The 23,221-nt window shown below is 44.7% G+C and overlaps 1 protein-coding gene across 2 annotated transcripts in view; it reads left to right on the top strand.

Annotated features, from left to right (window-relative positions):
• Positions 1 to 23,221, top strand: part of adarb1b (adenosine deaminase RNA specific B1b) — a 180,836-nt gene that overhangs the window by 106,867 nt on the left and 50,748 nt on the right. For both annotated transcript variants that reach the window (XM_046359657.1, XM_046359647.1), the window contains one exon: positions 22,999 to 23,059. The gene's annotated coding sequence lies outside the window, so the exon portion shown is untranslated. The remainder of the gene's footprint in view (positions 1 to 22,998; positions 23,060 to 23,221) is intronic.

Here is a 23,221-nt window from a genome sequence, read left to right as displayed (position 1 = left end):
TAAGCCAGGTTTCAAAAACCGCTAGGACATCAGAGTTGACGGAGTGTGCTAAAGCAGTGAATAAAACAAACTTAGGCTTCTGATGTTAACATGCATGAATTCAAGGCTTTTACCGTTACAGAAGTCAACAAATGAGAGCGCCTGGGAAATAGGTGTAGTACTGGGGCTACAGGGCATGGGTTAACTTCTACATCACCATAGGAACAGAGGAAGAGTAGGATAAGGGTACGGCAAAAGTCTATAAGAACTGGTCATCTAGTGCGTTGGGAACAGAGAATAAAAGGAACAGATTTCTGGGCACGGTAGAATAGATCCAGTGCATAATGTACAGACAAGGGTATGGTAGGATGTGAGTACAGTGGAGGTAAATCTAGGCATTGAGTGACGATGAGAGAGTTTGCATCTCTAGAGGCACCAGTTAAGCCAGGTGAGGTCTGCATGGGTGGGGTGTGTGACAAAAGAGCTATCTAAGGCATTTTGTGCAGGACTGAGGGCTCTACAGTGAAATAAAATAATAATAACTTAAACAGCGGTAGACAAGGCATATTGACATTAGAGAGAGGCATAAAGCAATCACAGGTGTTGATCAGGTGAGCGAAGACAACAACAGGTAAATGGCGGGTCACTTAGGTACACACAGGACCTGAGTTCGAGGCTGGGGCCGACAGATAAACAAAAGGGGGCCGTTCGGTAGTCCCTACTATGCTAGGTGAGCTGGAGACACAGCGTTCAGAAAGCTAGCGTGCCGTGGCTAGCAGATGGTTCTTCGGCGACATCGCAACGTAAAAGCCTGTTGAAACACATTGGACGATTGCGTCGGCAGACCAGTCGTGATGGATCAGCGGGGCTCCATGTCGACAATAAAGGGTCCAGGCCAAGAAGCTGGTATACTTCGTCGGCTAGCCGGGCGATGGTCCTAGCTCGAGGCTAGCTCAAGGCTAACTGGTGCTTGCATCGGGACAGAGGCATTAGCCAACAATAGCCACTCGGTTGCAGCTAGCTAGCTGCGATGATCCGGTGTAATGGTCCAGAGCTTGCGACAGGAATCCGGTGATGTGGTTGAGAAAAGCAGTCCGATATGCTCTGGGTTGATATCGCGCTGAGCAGACTGGAAGGTATTGTCCGAGCTAAAGCCGCTGGTGTCCGAGCTAAAGGTGAAGACCACTAGCAGTGGCTAACAATGACTAATAGCTAGTAGCTAGTTAGCTGGCTAGCTTCTGATGGAGGTTCCAGTTATAAGTAATAAAAATATCAGATCCGTACCAAAATTGGGTGAGGCGGGTTGCAGGAAAGTATATTTCGTTCGTAGATGAAAAGTGAGATTAAAATATATCTGAAAAAAAATATGAAAAACAGAATATTTACACGGGACGAGGCAAACGCACGTCCCACTGCTACGCCATCTTGGATCAGAGCCAATTATAGTGAAGACATCAAAACTATGAAATAACACGTATGGAATCATGTAGTAACCCCAAAAAATGTTAAACAAATCAAAATATATGTTCTAGATTCTTCAAAGTAGTCACCTTCTGCCTTGATGACAGCTTTGCACACTCTTGGCATTCTCTCAACCAGCTTCATAATTAACACTGCTGGCAGATTCCCATTTTTACTGCGGGCCCCAAACGCATCCCAGAATAGTCTCTCTGTTGCAAAACGCCGCCTACACTTTATTCCCACTCAGCGCTAATAAGAGACGCCAGGCTGTGTATGTGTGTGTTATTTGCCACTTACGTTGAGTTAGTTTTTTCCCTCCCAGTCAAACATATATTAATGTTGTCAGCACTAGAGAGTATGGAAGAGCTATAGGGAGACTGCGAAGTGGCCGCTTGAGAGAGAGCGGGAGGAAGGCTTTGAGAGAATTCAAGCAATTTAGTTTGAGTGTAGCACGTTGTAAAAGGATGGGAACACAGCTGAGACAAACTTGGCTTAGACGAACACGCTCATGTGTTCATGCTCACAGTCACTCCCCTCTCTCATTTTCCTCCTCTTTATTTGTCCCCCCCCCATTTCACGTCTCCTCCTTCCATTTTTCATTTACCTCGCTCGCTCAACGTCCCTCTCTCTCTCCCTGTGCCCTACCTTCCGTATTGCTTGCTATTCCTACATCCTCCTGTCTTTAGTGTACCTTTTCCCTTTCTTGGTGTTAGTGTTTTTGCCCCTCTTGCCCTCTAAATTTCTCCCTCGCTGTCAGTCTTCCTCTCCTCTGCACCAGTCCTCCTCTATTTGTGTATGCACCCCCCACTCCCTCCATCCTCTATCGAGTCAACACTGTTGCTGTAGAGTCTCAAGGGGCGATACATAGAGAGAAAGAGAGAGGTTGAAAGCGAGAGAGCGGGCACCAGGTGAGGCACCGCATGGCCCGGAGCTCCCGCTAAGCACATTAGCCGCTGACGCTAACCCAAGCGCTGTTCCCAGCGGATGGGCCATACTGTAGCAGCTAGGATAAAAAAAACTAGCCCCGGCAGCATGACCTCATTCTCTGTTCACGTCAAATCAAAGCCTCCTGTTTACAAGCTACCGCTGCTTCCGTCGCCACCGCCTAGTCAGCTATTAGTTAGTCTAATTTTCTCCGTCTCTCTTTCTCTCTCGTGGTCTCCCGCATCCTCCCTCACTCTGTTGTGGTACGAGGAAGATTGTGAAATAGTTTACAGCGGTGGGTGAAGTCAATGATTATCACCACACAGCCTCAGGGAAGCTAACAGTGCCCTTTAGCATTTGCTAGCCTACCTCTGCTCTACTAGGCAGTAGGGTTGGAGAGTATCCAGATGTTCATATCATCATACCACCCTTCTCTCTCACATTTACAGTATTACCGGCTTAGTACACAAGGGGGCGCCAAAACTACAAAAAAAGCACATTGGATGTCTATTACCAGAATGCTAACAAAATTTGCACAAGTAATAGCACACTTCCATGGAGGCTGCTATCTAAATTAGCTAAATGTGCACAAACAAAAATAAACGCATTGTATAGACAGGCAATCCAGCTCATAAAGTTATACATGTATAGGTAGGAGCTACCAATGTCATTTTTGAGTTTGGACATTTACAAGCGAATGTAAACATGAGACATTGTGCAAATTAACAAAAGTTTGACGCATGCTTGTCTGGAGGAAGAACGGTGCTGTGTACACACTGTGCCTGTGTGGAGTCTGGGAGTCGCTAGGGCAACTGGCCTGCCTGCTCTGCTAGGAGAAGAGGGGGGAGGAGAAGACAGGCCCAGAACGAGAGGATAAAGAAATTCAAGGAATCAGCTACAGTGGCGGCTGTACAGATAATTGTTAAGAAGCAGTGCGGCTTGGTTGGGTTGTGTTTCGGAGGACGCATGGCTTTCGACCTTCGTCTCTCCCGAGCCCGTACGGGAGTTGTAGCGATGAGACAAGATAGTAACTACTAACAATCGGATACCACAGAATTGGAGAGAAAAGAGGGTAAGAAAAAAAAGAAAGCTTAACCTGTTGCGGATCCGGGATCGTGAATACAGCCTCAAGCTCATTACCATAACACAACGTTAACTATTCATGAAAATCGCAAATGAAATGAAATCAATATGCTAGCTCTCAAGCTTAGCCTTTTGTTAACAACACTGTCATCTCAGATTTTAAAAATATGCTTCTCAACCATAGCAAAACAAGCATTTGTGTAACAGTATTGATAGCTAGCATAGCATTTAGCGTAACATTTAGCGTTAGCATTCAGCAGGCAACATTTTCACAAAAACCAGAAAAGCATTAAAATAAAATAATTTACCTTTGAAGAACTTCGGATGTTTTCAATGAGGAGACTCTCAGGTAGATAGCAACTGTTCAGTTTTTCCTGAAAGATTATTTGTGCAGGAGAAATCGCTCCGTTTTCTGCGTCATGTTTGGCTACCAAAAAACCCCAAAATTCAGTCATCAAAACGACAAACTTTTTTCCAAATTAACTCCATAATATCGACTGAAACATGGTAAACGTTGTTTAGAATCAATCCTCAAGGTGTTTTTCACATATCTCTTACAGCGGTGGGTGAAGTCATGATATATCGTTCGTGGAAGTCTCCTCTCTCCTCTCAATCACTGGATGACTGCGTGCAGCTTGTAGATTACGCAGCAATTTCAACAAAGGACACCGGGTGGACACCTGGTAAATGTAGTCTTTTACGGCCAATCTTCCAATGATATGCCTACAAATACGATAGAAAGGGCAGGCTCATTTCTGGCGCATTCACAGCCATATATAAGGAGACATTGGAAAACAGAGCCTCAAAAATCCTGTTCATTTCCTGTTTGAAGTTTCATCTTGGTTTCGCCTGTAGCATCAGTTCTGGGGCACTCACAGATAATATCTTTGCCATTTTGGAAACGTCAGAGTGTTTTCTTTCCAAAGCTGTCAATTATATGCATAGTCGAGCATCTTTTTGTGACAAAATATTGCGCTTAAAACGGGCACGTTTTTTTATCCAATAATGAAATAGCGCCCCTATAGGTTGAAGAGGTTAACAACATGATGCCCCGTGATCTTATTAATTCAGCCACTTACTTAGATAATTAGCAAGTTTAAATTAGGGGTTGCCCTAATGCAGAATTCCTTGTTCATCACACCCGGGGGAAAAAAAACAAAATACTGTACTGTTTTGTAAACGCAGATCTAAAATGCTTCTTATTGTAATTTCTGCTCAGCATCAAACTAATGTTGTGCTTCAGATGCACTTCTCCACTCGGATGAGAAGTCACAAACGGGCATTCTATTAAAAGACAGCGCTTTGACTGATGTGTTGCTACTCTTCTCCAGTATTCTTCTCTGTGTATAGCTCGGTAAAATGCAAGAGGTCTTTAAGCAAAACATTTAGGAAATGTAGCTGGTTATGTTTTTTCTATGATACCCATTCGAAATATGATGGCCACGCATTGTTGTTTTTTTTGCAACAAAAAATACCTTTCTTTGTCATCGTAAACTCATTTACTCATCTGCCAAAATAGCATTGCGCTTCTGTCGTCACCTGATGGAAAATGAAGCTATTGTCTGCCGAATGTGTTGCTCTAATGTATTGTCTGTGAAAACCATAGTTGCACGTCTCTGATCATTCTATTGAAGAATAAAGACTGTTGCCTCTCAATATAGAACGCAATCTCTTGTCAGTAACACAGATGGACTCAACTGCTCCCGCTTTCTCCCATTGTGCTATTTACTAACAAACATGTGACTGGGTCAACTGTTTCTGGGGAACTACGGGAAGCTTCATCATGTAAAATAATGTGACTGGTGAAATGAAGAAGGCGATCAGCTTTAACTTTGAACATATTGCACAAGTTGACACAGGTATTTACATAAAAAAATTGCTACAAATATGAAAATGTATTGAAAAACAAACAAAAAAACAGTTTCAATGGTATTGGCGGTATTTAAAAAACCATCCCGTGGCTATTTCCAAATACCCCGGTATACGGTATACACAGTAATACCGCCCAAGCCTACTAGGCCGTACATTGGAATCTGCAGACTTGTATGAGAGGAGTGTACTGTATTGCATAAAGCACTCCGTTTATTGTCAATACGATGTGGTTATGTATAAGACTGTATTGATAATGAGCTGGGAGTGTATAGGCTCTTGTTGAAATGAGCAAGGATGATGTAATCCACCTGTCAGGGCCACCCATGTTGATGTATCTGGTCAGTGAGACTGGATCGATCTCCACAGGGATACTGTGATGGGACCTTTGTGCCGCTACACACGCCCACACTCTGAGAGACACCTGCCAAGGGTTCACACTCCAGCGCAAAGCTCCTCTACGTAGGTTCACGCTCTTTGGGTCAGCTGTCTCTGTGTGTGTGCATGCGTGAGCTAGTTCCCCCTCTCCCCCTAAGCGGGCCTTCCTCTCCCTAAATTCTAATTAGCTTTTTATGCGTGCCAATTGGAAACAACAGCTGCTTTTTTTAATCCCAGCATTTCAGAGTAGGACGAAGTTTCCATGTTTCACTGGTGTACGGTCAGTATTGCATGTTCCAAGCAATTGCTTAAGGTAAACTGATCTTAGATCAGATCTGTGTTGTCGTGGTAACTTCTACCAGGAGCACTAGGGATTTCAAGGCATGAAAGCGCTAAAGCAGTGTAGATATAGGGTCAAACGAGCGCTTTAAGTGCATACAGTATGTTTGTTATCCCTGGTGTGTGTCTGCTGTTTTCCAAAGGATCACACAAACGGTGTCAGACGTGAATGTTTTGGAAGTGAGTGGGTGTGTTTATCTGTTTTTGTTGTGTGTGTCTGTGTGCCCAACGCCGTGTGTCCATGTGAGTTATGTGTGTGAATAAATGAGTGTGTGTGTGTGGGAGTAAGCTTCAAAAGCCACTGTGGGGTGACTGCAAATCCTGCTTGACTATGAATGGAACTGAAAGGTGGGGTAGCGAGGGCTGTGTTTTTTTTAGCAGTTCAGTGATGTGGCGACGCGTGGTTCTCTATCGCCGTGACCGTCTTGTCGGTTTTCCGACAGAACGACAAGCACTTGGTGTTACGAAGAATGACCTGAACGTAACACAATACTTTGACTCATTGAGTGATTTGTAGCCTTTCTCATGCGAGTCGTCAGAGAGATGTCCTTCGTTCTCTCAAGTGTGAGTGGAAACAGTTTCGACTTTGTATGTGTGTGTGGCTGAGAGAGAGAGATGGCAAGACTTGCTGCCATTGAAGGCCACTCAGTCCGACAGAGGCAAATAATCTACTCACAATGCCTTGTGCCACATCAGAGGGTATCTCCAAGGGTTCCAAAGGACCTCTTCACATCAAATCAAATTGTATTGGTGCCATACACATATTTAGCAGTTGTTATTGCGGGTGTAGCGAAATGCTTGTGTTCCTAGCTCCAACAGTGCAGTAGTATCTAACAATTCACAACAATACACACAATCTAAAAGTAAAAGAATGGAATTAAGAAATATATAAATATTAGATCGAGCAATGTCGGAGTGGCATTGACTAAAATACAGTAGAATAGAATACAGTATATACAGTACATTTGGAAAGTATTCAGACCCCTCCCTTTTCCCACATTGTATTCTAAAATTGATTAAATTGTTTTTTTCCCTCATCAATCTACACACAATATCCCATAATGACAAACTTTTGTTATTGACCAAATACTTATTTTCCACCATAATTTGCAAATAAATTTATTAAAAATCCTAAGATGTGATTTTCTGTTTTTTTTATTTTTTTTTATCTCATTTTGTCTGTCATAGTTGAAGTGTACCTATGATGAAAATTACAGGCCTCTCTCATCTTTTTAAGTGGGAGAACTTGCACAATTGGTGGCTGACTAAATACTTTTTTGCCCCACTGTATGTGCCTCGACACAATCCTGTCTCGGAGCTCTACAGACAATTCCTTTGACCTCATGGCTTGGTTTTTGCTCTGATATGCACTGTCAACTGTGGGACCTTATATAGACAGGTGTGTGCCATTCCAAATCATGTTCAGTCAATTGAATTTACCACAGGTGGACTCCAATCAAGTTGTAGAAACACCTCAAGGATGATCAATGGAACTATACATTCATGTACATGCTACCTCAATTAGCCCAACCAACCGGTGCCCCTGCGCATTGGCTAACCGAGCTATCTGCATTGTGTCCCGCCACCCACTATCATAAATGCATAGTCACTCTGTCACACTACTGTTATTTTTCACTGTCTTTTTACTGTTGTTTTTATTTCTTAACTTACCTATTGTTCACCAAATACGTTTTTTTTTTTTTTTTTACTTGGAAATTGCACTGTTGGTTAGAGCCTGTAAGTAAGCATTTCACTGTTGTATTCGACGCACTTGACAAATAAACTTTGATTTGATTTGGAAACGTTAACTATTCAGGATGCACCTGAACTCAACTTCGAGTCTCATACCAAAGGGTCTGAATACTTATGTAAATAACTTATTTCTGTTTTTTATTTTTAATAAATGTACAAACATTTAGAAAACCTTGTTTTCGCTTTGTCATTATGGGGTATTGTGTGAAGATTGTTGAGGATTTTTTTTTTTTATCCTCAAGAATATGTCCGTAACGTAACAAAATGTGGGAAAAGTCAAGTGGTCAGAATACTTTCCGAAGGCTCTGTACATATGAGATGAGTAAAGCAGTATGTAAACATTATTAAAGTGACTATTATTCCATTATTAAAGTGGCCAGGGATTCCAAGTCTATGTGTATAGGGCAGCAGCCTCGAAGGTGCAGGGTTGCGTAACCGGGTGATGGCTATTTAACAGTCTGATGGCCTTGAGATAGAAGCTGTTTTCAGTGTCTCGATTCCAGCTTTGATGCACCTGTACTGACTTCACCTTCTGGATGATAGCGGGGTGAACAGGCAGTGGCTTGGGTGGTTGATGTCCTTGATGATCTGTTTGGCCTTCTTGTGATATTGGGTGCTGTAGGTGTCCTGGAGGGCAGGTAGTTTTCCCCCGGTGATGCATTGGGCAGATCTCGCCACCCTCTGGAGAGCCTTGTGGTTGCGGGCGGTGCAGTTGCCATACCAGGCGGTGATACAGCCCGACAGGATGCTCTCAATTGTGCATCTGTAGAAGTTTGTGAGGGTTTTAGGGGCCAAGCCAAATTTCTTCAGCCTCCCGGGGTTGACGAGGCGTAAATGCACCTTCTTCACCACACTATCTGTGTGGGTGTACCATTTCAGACCGTCAGTGATGTGTACTCTGAGGAACTTTCTACCTTCTCCACTGCTGTCCAGTCAATGTGGATGGGGCGTGCTCCCTCTGCTGTTTCCTGAAATCCACGATCAGCTCGTTTTGTTGATGTTGAGTGAGAGGTTATTTTCCCAGGGCCCCAACCTCCTCCCTGTTGTCTCGTTATTGATGGTAATCAGGCCTATCACTATTGTGTCGTCTGCCAACTAGGGCTCCTGGAGAATGTAAAACTGACCTTAGAGCAGTCCCTAGAGGTAACCTCATCCTACTTGGTGATTTGAGTAAGATTGTCTTTTTTCCTATAATTTGTTTTGTCTCTCGTTTTTCTCCTTTTCTTTCCTTTTATCTCTCTCTCTCTCTTTCGGTCTTCCACTGGTCACCTTGAACGAGACATTCGTGGAGATACAATGGCTTTTTAAACATTCAGTGAAAGTGTGTCCACGCTACTGTGAATTAGTGGCCCCTGCTCTTGTCTGGGCTCTCTATCAAAACACAGTGAGTCATTTCTCCATTATATCCTCTAGCGCTGGCCAATGCTAAAACGGTACTGTTGCAAAACCTATTTTCCTTAGCAGAGGCACGTTGGTAATCATATTGTTGTTATATAAGTGTTTATTTTTGGGGGGAGAGGAATGAGATGACAGAACCGGATTGCACCCGGCTTCGCAGAACAGATCCAAGCCATTTGATTGGCTTAGCACCAAAAAAATATTACAAAAGAAAAGCCTTTTTCTTGCCTGTGCAGCACAACAGTTATAAATATTTTAGAAGGAGAGAGGGAGAAAGAGAGAGAGATTAAAAAAGTAAAAACTAACAGGATGAGTGCAGGGAGTTATGTATTCACTCAGGGCTGGGGGTGAGTGGGAGCTTACAGTGAGAGGTGGTGTTTGTACACACACACACACACACACACACACACACACACACACACACACACACACACACACACACACACACACACACACACACACACACACACACACACACACACACACACACACACACACACACACACAGACGCTAAAAGACACACAGAGACAGAAGGAAAGCAGGGAGGCCTACAGACAGCCAGCCAGAAAGAGAGACAAGCGTACAGGCAGGTCAACCCAACATAATGCATACAAAGACACGTGCAGATAGACAGATGGCTTTGCTCACTGGCCCATAGCAGCCCAGCCCCTAGGCCAGGTGAGCCAGATGATGGACCCAACGCAACGGCCAAGCATCCGTGTGTGTGTGCGCGTGCGTGTGTGTGCACATTTGAACAGCAGCGAGATCCTTAGACGTGATCTATGGAGAGAGGAAGAAAGACAGACGGAGATTCACAACCTCTCCTTCATTTCACCGCGAGACCCTTTTTTACTCCAGCGCCCATCACTCAAGAATCACACACCTGCCAAACGGAAACGCCGTGTTTGGGTTGGCACTGTGTGTGCGGGTGGAGAGAGAAAAAGAATGAGAGAGAGAGAGATTGGAGACATGGCAGAATGGAAAGCTTTAAGCCTAGACCCGCATTGCTAGGGTTTATGGACTTACGATCTGGTACTTCAGAAGCTGCTCAGAATGAAACCTACGGTATGTCCTGTGAATGAGACAGTGTTATAGCTTGCCATTACCTTAATCACTGATGCTGGATGGCCTTTTCAAAGCCTCTGATCACTGCTCTGGATGGCTCTTGTTGGAGGTTTTTGCTGGCTGAATAGTCACATCACTGTGTGTGTGTTTGCGTGTGCGTGCATGTTTGTCTGCGCATTTGTGTATTTGAAAGGATTTGACAGTGTCAAACGTCAAGCTTGACTGAGTCAGTCTTCAGTCACAGATTACTTTCACCTGCCTTGTAAACCAATTCTATGCCCTCATTTGAGTCTTTCTACTCTTCTTTTTCTGACACGCACACACAAACACACAGCGGTGGCCTACTTTCAAAACACAGTTGATGTAACACAAGCTCCTGCAAGAACTAGGATTTGTATTGTTACCCTGGGTATTTATGGGAGGTTCGAAGGGGCTGGGCTCCAGGGTGAAGTTTCCTCTAAGTACAAATCTAGGCTCAATCCTAACTTTAACCATTAGTGGAGAAAATGTCAAACTGATCCAGGATCGGCTTCTAGGAGCAACTTCACCCTACACCGACGGCCTTGGATTGAAAAGGCCAGATGAATCAATAGGCATGATTTTGTAACCACTACTGTCTGTCTCTGTGGAAGTTCAATTGCTCTTCTCTTGTACTGTATGACAGTTGATGCTGAGTAGTATTGTTATGTATTTCTATTGGTTGATGTTTGGGACAGGGATCATAGAACAGTCGTTTTGACAAAGTTGAGGTGAAATGGTTTAATGCGTTTTCAAATTCACAACTGCACGCGCGCACACTCACAACCGCCACGCACACTCACAACCGCCACGCACACTCACAACCACCACGCACACTCACTACCGCCCCGCACACTCACTACCGCCACGCACACTCACAACCGCCACGCACACTCACAACCGCCACGCACACTCACAACCGCCACGCACACTCACAACCGCCACGCACACTCACTACCGCCACGCACACTCACTACCGCCACGCAGACTCACTACCGCCACGCAGACTCACAACCGCCACGCACACTCACAACCGCCACGCACACTCACAACCGCCACGCACACTCACAACCGCCACGCACACTCACAACCGCCACGCACACACGCACGTTACGCACACGACCCTCATAACCATCCTGATCGGAACAGGTTGCACTGCCGGTGTGCCTGCTCCGGGTGCAGCTCGCCAGATGCCTGACCCAGGGAGATCCAGCAGTGCCAGGTGAGAGGATAGGGGGCGCCACCCAAAACACACAACACACACATCTGCCACCCCAGCAGGTGAGCCTAAGCAAATCATATGGATATTTTGGGGAGAAATACAAATTGTCTCGCGCTGAGCAGCTTTCCAGCTGGGTGCTAATCATATTAGGTGGGGGTCAATTCCAATTCTATTTGCAATTTTTCCTCCAAACAACTGAATTGAAATGGCATTGACCCCAACCAACCCAGGTGCTAACACTAGGCCAGGGTCAGAGGTGCACAGCTCCAATCCTCAGTCAGCGGTTCCCATTTTATCCCCCCTCCCCTTGACTTTCAATCAGACACTCCAGAAGTGGTTACCGCCTGGGTAACCAGGGGTGCGTTCAGCCATGTGAAACATTTAGCTGATAGAAATGTGGCTGGCCAGTGTACTGCTCTTTGTGTCTCACTTCATCCCAGTATCATATCTCTTTCTGTGCTCCCCATTCATTAAGGCAGGACAAAGAGAGCTCCTAACGACGACACAGTTAGAAGGGACTATTCCAAAACTGGTGGGAATATTGTTAAAGAGAAGAAGTGCTGACTTAGTTCTACTGTGGGCTACTTTCATTCTCCTACTCTGCACTGGTCTCCCCTGTGCCGAACAGGTTTAGCTAAATCTAACTGTTCTATATCAAAGCTTGGTTAGTGTTGTTCTCACTGATTTATTGTAAAAGCCACGTCTTTGCTAGTCCAGATTCGACCTTCTGACACCCCTCTTCCCCAGTGGATGCAGTCCCAGTGGCTCCTGATGTTGGCACTGGGAGGAGTCCCCTTCCCTTCTCTCCTTATTGGTGTGTCTGCCAGAGCCGTCTGGGCCCTGTGTGTTGTGGTGTGTGTGTGTGTCACCAGAGGGTAGACAGATGGAGGCGGCTATTGTTCTGTTGTGTTGCCCTGGAGCAGCGGGCACAGCCTCAAAGGCCGTGGCAGCAGAGCAGAGCAGAAGGACGAGGACTCCTCCCAGTGCCACCCCACCTCACACCGGGCTGCTGGCTCCCGTATGGGCCTGCTAGGAGGGTGGGCTGAGCGCAAGGACAGACCAAGAAGTCAAATCTATTGTTATTGGTCACGTACACATATTTTGCAGATGTTATCGCAAGGGGCAGCAAAAAGCTTATGTTTCTAGCTCCGGCAGTGCAGTAATACCTGACAATACAAAACAATACACACAATGAAAAGAAAGAAATTAAGAAATGTCATAACGAGCAATGTCAGAGTCCGGAATATAAATATATACACCGGCTAGTTTATTAGGTACACCCATCTAGTCCCGGGTCGGGCCCCCTTTGCCTCCGGAACAGCCTGAATTCTTCGGGGCATTCTATAAGGTGTTGGAAACATTCCATCGGGATGTTGTCCCATGCTGACGTGAATATCATCACACAGTTGCTGCAGATTGGAACAGAGACTTGCTTGCGCGATTCGAGAGAGCGCTGGTGCGCTGCGATCTGCTCTGAAAGTCTGTGTGTGGCACAGAGAGAGAGAGAGAAAGTAGCCAAAACGACTCGCGCAAGTTTGTTTCTGCCTTAGGTTATCTACCATATCATCTGGTAGTAGCTGTCTTATTCACTGCGTCAAATCGTTGTAAAGTAGCTAGCTAGCGACAGTAGCTAGCTAAGATAGCTGGCTACACACGGAGACTTTGACTGTACCGCCGCTTTGATTGACCGGCAATAACAAGCTACACTAGTGAACCGTGTGTAGGCTACCGGTGTGTCTTTTTATGGGGTGCACTTTAAAAAAGAACATTGTGTTGGTCCTTGTAGGCTATGTAGCAATGTCACGTAGATCATTTTATTTCATTTTTAGACAAAAGCCTTTAAAAAAAACAGGCCGTTTTGTTCCCTAAAAAAAATGAGTACTCTCCCAAATAATCGAATACTAATAACATTTGTTCAGATAATGGAATATAGCCAACAGGAGTGTACGCTGATCACAGGACACCGTGCTACCGCCATCCATAGACATACGTATTCACATACATTCATAACCTTGAATATTCATTTCAGCGTATATACAGTACATCATTGGTATCACTCCGCAGTCCGCACCCAGTCGTTTGTATATAATAGTAGCACAGCACTGTTTTGCTAGCCAATGACAGATGGAGACTACAGATGTGCATTTGTAGCTACATCTGGTGCAATGTATTTGTTGTTCATGTTCCCTGGCAGATAAACCGTTTTTAGGATCAACTATATAGACTTGAATAGTTCAATTCATTGTCCCGCTCTCACCCCCAGTATACAGGTCATTTAAGACTGCTGATGGAGGATAATTGCAATGTGCTGATTTTGCCCAGGATTTTAAAAAGAGTTCAAATGAGGTGTATGTGTGCGCCCTACATGCTCAAGTGTGGGTGTTGGCACTGAGAACTCCCTCTCCCTCTCTCTCTACTGAAAGACACTGTGTGTACTCGTTCCCCCTCACCTCTCTGCAGTGTGTTAAATATTTCGAGCTCGGGCACTCGCACTGCGTTGGGCAGCACTAGCGTCGAGCGCTATCCCATGGCCCGCGGGTGCAGGTTTGTCGCGCTATGGAGGAAATTTGAGAAGAGCTCACACAGATCACTTTTAATATCCGATGTGCCGCTGCTGTTGGACATGTAGTGAGGGAGCAAGTCTACATCCATGGCTCTGTGTGAGTCTACTTCAACTGGATTTCAGTGGTTTAAGGATGTGATGGAAGAAAAGATGCAGGAAGATGTACACAGGCACGCACATATTATGGGTGTACACACACACACACAGGGGCTTCAAGGTCACACACACACACACACACACACACACACACACACACACACACACACACACACACACACACACACACACACACACACACACACACACACACACACACACACACACACACACACACACACACACACACACACACACACACACAGTTGGATTATTTACAGAGGTACATTGACTCCAGGCCTGTGTGCTTAATATAAGGACAATGCTGCCCCCTTCTGGACAGGTATACATGTACACATCAGAATAGGAGAAACATCCACAGAAGATGAGTTACTTACACACACACATTACATTTACATTTTACATTTAAGTCATTTAGCAGACGCTCTTGTTTGTTTAACTATCCTTGAGGGGACCACACAATTGATTCCCATTCAAAATCCAATTTTCCCTAAACCCCAAAACCTTAAACCTAATCCTAACTACTAACCCTAATTGCAACCCTAACCCCCCAAAAAAGGTTTTCCTTGTGGGGCCAGGGTCCCCACAATTTTCCTAGTTTTTACTATCCTTGTCTGGTGTTCATGTTCTTATTTTCAATGAAAGCCTAAGAACAGTGGGTTAACTGCCTGTTCAGGAGCAGAATGACAGATTTGTAACCTGTCAGCTCGGGGATTTGAACTTGCAACCTTTCAGTCACTAGTCCATCGCTCTAACCACTAGGCTACCCTGCCGCCCCGATGATGATAGGCGAGAACAAACAGAGGAATATAACAAAAATCATTATTGTGAAGAAGTGCTTGGCAAAGTTCTACCAGACCTTTTTCGAACTGGCAAAAGCCCAGCCACCTCTAGGAGAGGGCTTGTCAGGACCCTCTTCATGCATGTTTGCTCTGATGTGGCGCCTGTAGCCTAATTGTCTGCCGAGTGAGGACTGACTGGGCTGGGAGGTTGAACTCTACTGCTTACACAGTCACGCAGTCTCTTCCCCTCTCTCTCTCTCTTGCTCACTCTCTCTCGCTCTCTCTCTTGCTCTCTCTCTCTCGCTCTCTCTTGCTCTCTCTCTCTCTCCCTCTCTCTCTCTCTCTCGCTCTCTCTCTCTCTCTCTCTCTTGCTCTCTCTCTCTCTCTCTCCCTCTCTCTTTCTCTCTCCTTAACTCTGTTTCTGTCTTACCTCTCTCCTCTTTCTGTCTCTTGTCTCTCACTTTCTCTCATCTTATTTCTTTCTTGTCTTATTTCTTTCTCTCTCATCTTCCTTCTCTCTCAATTCAATTCAAGGGGATTTATTGGCATGGGAAACATATGTTAACATTGCCAAAGCAAGTGAAATAGATAATATACAAAAGTGAAATAAACAATAAAAATTAACAGTAAACACTATTCTCACAGAATTTCCAAAACAATAAAGACATTTCAAATGTCATATTATGTATATATACAGTGTTGTAACAATGTGCAAATGGTTCAAGTACAAAAGGGAAAATAAATAAACATAAATATGTGTTGTATTTAAAATGGTGTTTGTTCTTCACTGGTTGCCCTTTTCTTGTGGCAACAGGTCACACATATTGCTGCTGCGATGGCACACTGTGGGATTTCACCCAGTAGATGGGAGTTTATCACAATCGGGTTTGTTTTCGAATTCTTTGTGGATCAGTGTAATCTGAGGGAAATATGTGTCTCTAATATGGTCATACATTGGGCAGGACATTAGGAAGTGCAGCTCAGTTTCCACATTTTGTGGGCAGTAAGCACATAGCCTGTCTTCTCTTGAGAGCCATGTCTGTCTACAGTGGCCTTTCTCAATAGCAAGGCTATGCTCACTAAGTCTGTACACAGTCAAAGCTTTCCTTAACCTCTTGCTCCTACCTGACACGCAGGCGTCCCATCTAGGCATCTGGAAATGCAAATGCGCTACGCTAAATGCTAATAGTACTAGTGAAAACTCAAACATTCATTAAAATACACATGCAGGGTATTGAATTAAAGCTACACTCGTTGTGAATCCAGGCAACAAGTCAGATTTTTAAAATGCTTTTCGGCGAAAGCATGAGAAGCTATTATCTGATAGCATGTAACACCCCAAAAGACCCGCAGGGGACGTAAACAAAATCATTAGCATAGTCGGCGCTACACAAACCGCACAAATAAAATATAAAACATTCATTACCTTTGACCATCTTCTTTGTTGGCACTCCTAGATGTCCCATAATCACTATTGGGTCTTTTTTTCAGATTAAATCGGTTCATATATAGCCTAGATATCGATCTATGAAGACTGTGTGATAAACGGGAAAAAAGTAGCATCTTATAACGTAACGTCATTTTTTTTTTAATTAAAAAAGTCGACGATAAACTTTCACAAAACACTTCGAAATACTTTTGTAATGCAACTTTAGGTATTAGTAAACATTAATAAGCGATCAAATTGATCACGAGGCTAAGTATATTCTTTAGCTGTCCGTCTGGAAATAATGTCCGGGTAAATCTCAACCAAAATATCCGGTCGGAGACTTGAACAAATGGCTTGTCTCTTCTTTGTTTGACCAAGAAACAAAGCCTAGGCAAAGACTGTTGACATCGTGTGGAAGCTGTAGGTATTGCAACCTCAGCCCCATTTATTGTGGTTCGCCTTTATCAATGGGTTGAAGTGGCGGATGGATATATATTTTCAGTGATCAGATTTTCCTGCGCTTTTCGATGAAACGCACGTTCTGTTATAGTCACAGCCGCGATTTAACCAGTTTTATAAACGTCTGAGTGTTTTCTATCCACACATACTAATCATATGCATATACTATATTCCTGGCATGAGCAGCGGGGCGCTGAAATGTTGCGCGATTTTTAACAGAATGTTCTAAAAAGTAGGGGGTAGGAGTAACAGGTTAAGTTTGGGTCAGTCACAGTGGTCAGGTATTCTGCCGCTGTGTACTCTCTGTTTAAAATAGCATTCTACTTTGCTCTGTTTTTTTGTTAATTCTTTCCAATGTGTCAAGTAGTTATCTTTTTGTTTTCTCATGATTTGGTTGGGTCTAATTTTGTTGCTGTCCTGGGACTCTGTGGGGTGTGTTTGTGTTTGTGAACAGAGCCCCAATACCAACTTGCTTAGGGGACTTGCTTAGGTTCATCTCTCTGTAGGTGATGGCTTTGTTATGGTTTGGGAATTGCTTCCGTTTAGATGGTTGTAGAATTTAACGGCTCTTTTCTGGATTTTGATAATTAGCGAGTATCGGCCTAATTCTGCTCTGCATGCATTATTTTGTGTTTTACGTTGTACACAGAGGATATTTTTGCAGGAATTCTGCATGCCGTGTCTCAATTTGGTGTTTGTCCCATTTTGTGAATTCTTGGTTGGTGATTCAAGTATTTTTAACCAGATCCTAATTGGTATTTCAAATGTTATGTTCCTTTTGATGGCATAGCATTCCCTTCTTGCCATGTCAGATGGTTCACAACTTTGTGGAAGTTACCTGTGGCGTTTTTTGTGTGCTCTAGGGTGTCTAGATGGAATTTGTATTTGTGGTCCTGGCAACTGGACCTTTTTTGGAACACCATTATTTTTGGTCTTACTGAGATTTACTGTCAGGGCACTGGTCTGACATTATCTGTGCAGAAGATCTAGCTGCTGCTGTAGGCCCTCCTTGGTTGGTTACAGAAGAACCAGAGCATCAGCAAACAGTAGACATTTGACTTCAGATTCTAATAGGGTGAGGTCGGGTGCTGCAGACTGTTCTAGTGCCCTCGCCAATTCTTTGATATATATGTTGAAGAAAAGGTGGAGCTTAAGCTGCATCCCTGTCTCATCCCACGGCCCTGTAGGAAGAAATGTGTGTTTTTTGCCTATTTTAACCGCACACTTGTTGTTTGTGTACATGGATTTTCTAATGTTGTATGTTTTTCCCCCAACACCACTTTCCATCAATTTGTTTTTGCAGGCCCTCGTGCCAAATTGTATCAAAGTTTTTTTTTAAATCAACAAAGCATGAGAAGATTTTTCCTTTGTTTTGGTTTGTTTGTTTGTCAATTAGGGTGTGCAGGGTGAATATGTGGTCTGTTGTACGATAATTTGCTCAGTACATTGTTTTCACTGAGGAAATGTACAAGTCTGCTTGTACATGATAATGTAGAGGATTTTCCCAAGGTTGCTGTTGATGCATTTCCCACGGTAGTTATTGGGGTCAAATTTGTCTTTGTCTCCACCTTTGTGGATTGGGGTGATTGATCAGTCCTAGGTTCCAAATATTGGAGAAGATGCTAGAGCTAAGGATGATGTTAAAGAGTTTTAGTATTGTCAATTCGATTTTGTTGTCTGTATATTTTATAATTTCATTGAGGATACCATCAACACCACAGGCTTTTTTGGGTTGGAGGGTTTTTATTTTGTCCTGTAGTTCATTCAAGGTAATTGGAGAATCCAGTGGGTTCTGGAAGTCTTTAATAGTTGATTCTAAGATTTGTATTTGATCATCTATATGTTTTTTGCTGTCTCTCTCATATTATTTCTGTCTCATCTTCTTTCTCTCTCTCATCTTCTTTCTCTCTCTCATATTCCTTCCTTCTCTCTCTTTCATCTTCCTTCTCTTTCTCATCTTCTTTCTCTCATCTATTTCTCATCTTCTATCTCTCTCATCTTCCTTCTCTTTCTCATCTTCTTTCTCTCATCTATTTCTCATCTTATTTCTCTCTCATCTTCCTTCTCTTTCTCATCTTCTTTCTCTCATCTATTTCTCATCTTATTTCTCTCTCATCTTCCTTCTCTTTATCATCTTCTTTCTCTCATCTATTTCTCGTCTTATTTCTCTCTCTCATTTTCTTTCTCTGTCTCTTTCTCAAACACACATTTGCATGTCCTAACTCTAAAACAATAGCATTTTCAAAGTTTGGTCTCCAGCCTCCCCCTCTCGTCTCTCCCCCTCTCCCTGTCACTCGTCCTGTGCGGGGGTGGTAGTATGTTTTTTGCCTTATTTGGGTCTTGCCCAATTATAATGTACCCACCACCACCACGTCTCTTCTTCCCCTGCCCCCCTCAGCGGGTGAGTGCCCTGACCCGAGCCCTATGGCACGGCGGTGGTGCCCCCCCATTCCCTGGCCTCAGTGGCCTGTCCTAAATGATGATGCTAACGATGGTGAACCAGACTCACACACCTCTCTCACTCTCTTCCTACCTCTTTCTATGTAGCCCTCTCTCTCTCTCTCTCTCTGTAAAGTATCTCCCCCCCACCCCTCTCTGACCACACTGACCCTTCTGGGTGACTGGTCACTAAGTAGGCTACTCATTTGGAGCATGACACTGTCTTCCTGCGCTCTATTCGCGCTCTATTCAGATTCAACTGGAGACACGTTTTGTATTTTTCTCACACCAGTTTAGATTCAACCATAACGGGGGATACTGTATTTACAGTACAGTGGAATATCCATCACTCGTGATGAATTAAACGTGACCTTAGTTGTTGGGGAATGAAGACCAATGCTGCCCCCTACTGGTGTATTAGACTACGGGTTCGTTGACTAATTATTCTCAGCTCTTTCTCCTGATCCTTGCCGTGGACGTCCTTGATATTGGCCAGCCTTTCCATAGCCCATATATTGAAGATGAAGCTATTCTTTCACTCTTCAGTTCATGCATCATTCAGACCAAGTTATGTTGAGGGCCAACTCAATATCGCTCCCTTTGGCTGGAGCGCACACAATTGGTCCAACTGGGAAAAGTGCCCCATAGCATGGCTTATAGCTCTAAAAGTTTCACGTGAGTTTTGCCCTCCTAACACTGGCAGTTGTAAACAGGGCCATGCGACCACATACTACACAAAGTCTGTACTATAACGCCTGGGAACTCCCGCTTAGACCACAGTCTTGTTTGTAGCCTATTTGTGGCCTTTAATTTGGTCCAAACACATGTTCAAAGGTTTTGGGGAAATTACTCTGACTTTAGGAATTGGTACCACTACCACAATGGTCATTTTTATTTCAACCACGTTTATTCAGTTAACTGTCTGTAAACAGATATGCCGTATGAGTTTAAGAAATATAAATTGTGACAACAGTTGTTTGGCCTTTGACTAGTGTTAGCCTGTAAAAAGAGGCTGTATTTTTCTATAAATAATTCTTATGCAACCACAGGGAGAGCCATCTGAAGGTCATGCTTCATTCAGAGTCTGAGACGCCTTACCGTTTCTCAACCAAGACCACTTCCTTCTCCTCTTGGCTCTCAAGACCGTTCGCGGTCAGACTTGGCCAGCTGTGGTTGTGCTTGGCCTATATACTGTCAGTAGTGTGATGGAAAGGCTGTCTCTATTTCTCTCTCTCTCTCTCTCTCTCTCTCTCTCTCTCTCTCTCTCTCTCTCTCTCTCTCTCTCTCTCTCTCTCTCTCTCTCTCTGTCTCTCTCTCTCTCTCTCTCTCTCTCTCTCTCTCTCTCTCTGTCTCTCTCTCTCTCTCTCTGTCTCTCTCCCTCTCTCTCTGTCTCTCTCTCTCTCTCTCTCTCTGTCTCTCTCTCTATCTGTCTCGCTCTCTCGCCAACTGGCACATGCTTGTCTTATAGAAGAGCTATCTAAACGCATGCCTGTTGGTCTGAGCCAGAGTACCACAGACAGCCATGGGAATTTGAAGTGGGCAGTGATGCAGAGGGCTGTGGTGTCCTCAAAGGACCCCTCCGGTCAAAGAGATGGACTTGCTCATCCCTACTCCCTTGCTCATTTCTCTATCAATCTCTCTTTTTCTCTCTTCTACCTCAATCTCCCTCTCTCCTTTTCCCCTCCTCTATTTCTTCTCTTCCTCTCCTCCCTCTGATACTCTTATCTTTCCCCCTCCTCTATTTCTTCTCTTCCTCTCCTCCCTCTGATACTCTTATCTTTCCCCCTCCTCTCTTTCTTCTCTTCCTCTCCTCCCTCTGATACTCTTATCTTTTCCCCTCCTCTCTTTCTTCTCTTCCTCTCCTCCCTCTGATACTCTTATCTTTCCCCCTCCTCTCTTTCTTCTCTTCCTCTCCTCCCTCTGATACTCTTATCTTTCCCCCTCCTCTATTTCTTCTCTTCTTCTCCTCCCTCTGATACTCTTATCTTTCCCCCTCCACTCTTTCTTCTCTTCCTCTCCTCTGATACTCTGATACTCTTATCTTTTCCCCTCCTCTCTTTCTTCCTCTCCTCCCTCTGATACTCTTATCTTTTCTCCTCCTCTCTTACTTCTCTTCCTCTCCTCCCTCTGATACTCTTATCTTTTCCCCACTCTCGTAATCAGAGAGTTTAAAGCTTTATGGCTTTGGCTGGTCCAAGCTGTTTTTCTGCACATAATGTAAACTTATTTTATCCACTCCAGTGGACTTTTACTACAGATTTTAACTGTTGTTATCTTCAGCCTGCTTCTCTCAAGCTGTCAGCTCTACGTGACGAGGTGTGTTTTGTGTCTTCTCTCAAGCTGACAGCTCTATGTGACGAGGTGTGTTGTGTGCCTTCTCTCAAGCTGTCGGCTCTATGTGACGAGGTGTGTTGTGTGCCTTCTCTCAAGCTGTCGGCTCTATGTGACGAGGTGTGTTGTGTGTCTTCTCTCAAGCTGTCGGCTCTATGGGACGAGGTGTGTTGTGTTCCTTCTCTCAAGCTGTCAGCTCTATGTGACGAGGTGTGTTGTGTGTCTTCTCTCAAGCTGTCAGCTCTATGTGACGAGGTGTGTTGTGTGTCTTCTCTCAAGCTGTCGGCTCTATGTGACGAGGTGTGTTGTGTGCCTTCTCTCAAGCTGTCACCTCTATGTGACGAGGTGTGTTGTGTGTCTTCTCTCAAGCTGTCGGCTCTATGTGACGAGGTGTGTTGTGTGCCTTCTCTCAAGCTGTCACCTCTATGTGACGAGGTGTGTTGTGTGTCTTCTCTCAAGCTGTCACCTCTATGTGACGAGGTGTGTTGTGTGTCTTCTCTCAAGCTGTCAGCTCTATGTGACGAGGTGTGTTGTGTGTCTTCTCTCAAGCTGTCGGCTCTATGTGACGAGGTGTGTTGTGTGTCTTCTCTCAAGCTGTCGGCTCTATGTGACGAGGTGTGTTGTGTGTCTTCTCTCAAGCTGTCGGCTCTATGTGACGAGGTGTGTTGTGTGTCTTCCTCAACCTGCCGGCTGTCAACTACTGTCTGGCCTATAACTTCTGGAGCACAAGGAAGAAAGAGAGGGAGGGAGGGAGCGAGGGTATGGAGGGAGGGAGGTGGGGAGGGAGGTAGGGAGCGAGGGTATGGAGGGAGGGAGCGAGGGTATGGAGGGAGGAAAGGTGGATGGATGGGTGGAAGAAGTGATGATATGTGATGGATGACTGGGACAGAAACTTATGGGCTCTGTGTCCTGGGATGAATTTATCTGTTTTGTGAGATGTCCACAAATGTGTGTGTGTGTGTGTGTGTGTGTGTGTGTGTGTGTGTGTGTGTGTGTGTGTGTGTGTGTGTGTGTGTGTGTGTGTGTGTGTGTGTGTGTGTGTGTGTGTGTGTGTGTGTGTGTGTGTGTGTGCGTGCGTGCGTGCGTGCGTGCGTGCGTGTGCGTGTGTGTGTGCGTGTGCGTGCGAGCCTACAAGGGTGTGTGTTGTCGACAACAACAAAAACACAAAAGACCAAGGCACTCTTCATGTTGTGAAAAATGTATAAAAAGACTGACCAATAACCCCTTTACCAAAGGACCTCTTCATTCTACAAAATGCTGCCATTGTATTCTACTAGTGCTTCACATCCTTCTTGTTTTCCTGTGAGGGTTTTGCCTGTCAGCAGGTACCAGTGTGTGATGACGTGTACTGTAGCTGTACGTTGACCTGTGCTCTCCTTTCTCTCCCAGGCCACTTAAGAAGAACCACAGAGAGCCCAGCACTACACAACGGACAACAAAGGGAAACCAGGTGTCTTAACTAATTACTCTCTCGCCCCTCCCTCTCTCCCTCCCACTCTCCCTCTCTCCCTCCCTCCCACTCTCCCTCCCTCCTCCCTCCCTCCCTCTCTCCCTCCCTCCCTCCCTCCCTTCCTCCCTCTCTCTCTCCCTCCCTCTCTCTCTCTCTCGCCCT

Source organism: Oncorhynchus gorbuscha, linkage group LG01, assembly GCF_021184085.1.
Source record: "Oncorhynchus gorbuscha isolate QuinsamMale2020 ecotype Even-year linkage group LG01, OgorEven_v1.0, whole genome shotgun sequence".
Classification (NCBI taxonomy): domain Eukaryota; kingdom Metazoa; phylum Chordata; class Actinopteri; order Salmoniformes; family Salmonidae; genus Oncorhynchus; species Oncorhynchus gorbuscha.
This window is presented reverse-complemented; position numbering and strand designations above follow the sequence as displayed.